Here is a 2,687-nt window from a genome sequence, read left to right on the forward strand (position 1 = left end):
CATTTGTGAAATAAAGACTTGAGACATTTTATGTGAAAAAAAAAAATCCCCAGAGGCCATAGGATGGAGATGAAATGTGCATGATATCGGGAATACTGTCATTATGGCTTCAACTCTGAAAGCTGATAAAACCCTCTGCAGAGATCCCTCTACACGTCCTGCCAAAGTGCCCAGAATGGCATCTTTCAACCTTTAGAGAGAGAGACCGAGAGCAGAGAATGGCAGCCCTGATTCTTCCTGATGCCTCAGTGGCTTTTCCAAGAGAACTCTAGGTGTGTGCTCTGCAGGGGAGGAAGCCTCCATTCTTTTCTGACATGTAAAGCTCACATTGTTTTCCATGTCTAACAAATGTGGCTGACCTCCTACCTGACTCTATTCTAAAGTCACAGTACATCCCTCTTGCAGGGCTTCTGCTCAAAGCTTCCCATAAAGGGAAGGGAGTTAGGGGACTATTCCACAGCCTTCTTAAGGTCTGCCCAAGTGGAATGTGAATAACTCAGGAAGAAGAATCTTGGGGGCTGGATAGTATGCCCTACCTGTGGATACCTGTAGAGTATATCAACATTATCTGACCCTTCACCTGTTCTGGGCCGGGGTACCTTCCTGATGGGACCTCTGTGAGCCATACCCCTGGGTTAAGGCTTTCTGCTGGCATGGTTTGTTTATAACAAAGGTAAAATTAACACGCATCAGAAACTGATGCTACTCTCAGGATTTTTTTAAATGCAGTTTTTTGTATCAGGCCTGGAGAAAATGTCAGTGGCAACACCTTCCCAACAACGCAAGTGTGAAATTGCAGGTGGGGAAGTGTATCACTGGGAGGCTGAACCATGAACACCAGAAGCATCCCAGGGTGAGATTTTTGATAAAACTACAAGGTTCATCCAGGGAAACCCAAGAGAGTGGCTGCAGAGACAGCTGGGTGGCAGGAACAGTGGCCTGGAGATGGATGTTGATCGGGTTTCCCACTCCTGCTGTCCCAGCCAAATGACTTTTTATGAGATTGTTACAAAGATAAAGCAAAATTAATGAAAAACATAAAAGAATAAGAAGCAATAAAAATTTTAAATTGAGACTAAAGTGAAAAGTAATAAACAGCAATAAAATGCAAGACTCCAGTAAGAGGATTAAACTATCAATACTTTTTTTAAATTAGGCTTCTTAAAATCATATTTATCTTATTACTTAACACTTGCATATACTGGCAGAGCTAGTGGTGTTCACCAACTAGTCCATGAGCTCTGCATTGCCCGGGCTCATTTTAATAATATTGGGCCCATGTGACTAATTCCGGCAAACAGACTCTAAGGGGAGATGATACACAACACTCTCAGACTTTTAAGAAACCAAAAATCACAGTAAGATGCTTCACAAGATGAAGGGTATATGAATCACCTAGTTCCACAAGAGGCCCCTGGAAGGTTACCTGACCCCCATCAGACACAGCCTGGATGAAGAATAAACGGTTATAAATGAAGCCACTGAGACATGAGGGTTTCCTTGTTACTACCGCCTATCTTGACTGATACAAACGCTTATAATTCACTAATTTAATCCTTCTTACAACACTATGATATGGGCTCCATTATTATTCCCATTCAAAATCTAGGGAAACTGAAGCATGAAGAAGCTAAGGAAATTTATTCAGATCACAGAGTTGTTAAGTGGCAAACCTGGAATCCAGTCTAGGCAGTCTGTGTTCTTAACCATTATCACATGCTGGTTCTCACAAGTGAAGCATCTTAAAGTAAAATGCAAGGGATTTCAAAGGCATCTACCCTCCTCTACAGAAGATTTGGAGATGTTGAAACAGAGCAGGGTTAGAGAGTGTTTTAGTCCATTTTCATGCTGCTGATAAAGACATATCTGAGACTGGGCAACTTACAAAAGAAAGAGGTTTAACTGGACTTACAGTTCCATGTGGCTGGAGAAGCCTCACAATCATGGCAGAAGGCAAGGAGAAGCAAGGCACATCTTACAAGGATGGCAGCAGACAAAGAGAGAAAACTTGCACAGGGGAACTCCTCATTTTAAAATCATCAGATCTCATGGAACTTATTCACTATCACAAGAACTTTACAGGAAAGACTTGCCACCATGATTCACTTCCCTCCCACCAGGTCCCTTCTACAACACCTGGGAACTCAAGATGAGATTTGGGTGGGGACACAGCCAAACCATATCAGAGAGTGAGGAGTCAGGCAGCTTTGGAGAGGCAAGCCAAGTATTAATCCCTTCCCCCAACCCCCATAGGACAAAGCCACTAATCCTGTGTGATAAAATAAAGGGGGCTTGGATCTGTGATGGTCAAGTCTAAGCTCCAGCCTTTCAAATTTGGCCTTCTCTTTTCGATATCCAGTCCAATGCTGTAGAAAATCCCTCGCACCCAGGAATCAGGAAACCTGAATTCTAGCTCTGGGTCTACTAGTCACAAGTTGTATGACTTGAACAATCGTCTGAGGTCTCTTTGAACCCTTTAAATGAAGTGATTTCATCTGAAATTTGGCAACAGTAACTTCCATCTCATCAGGTTGTAGCAAGTGCCAAACCAAACAATGGCAGTAAAGATGCTCTGGAAAGCTGCAAAGTGCTTTCCAAGTGTAAATTATTATTTTTGACTATTAGAATTAAGGAGACAGGAAGGGCCCTGGGAGATTTCAGCTCCCCTCTGCTCCATTTTATGTTTG

This window comes from Cebus imitator, unplaced genomic scaffold (assembly GCF_001604975.1).
Source record: "Cebus imitator isolate Cc_AM_T3 unplaced genomic scaffold, Cebus_imitator-1.0 Scaffold141, whole genome shotgun sequence".
Taxonomy (NCBI): Eukaryota; Metazoa; Chordata; class Mammalia; order Primates; family Cebidae; genus Cebus; species Cebus imitator.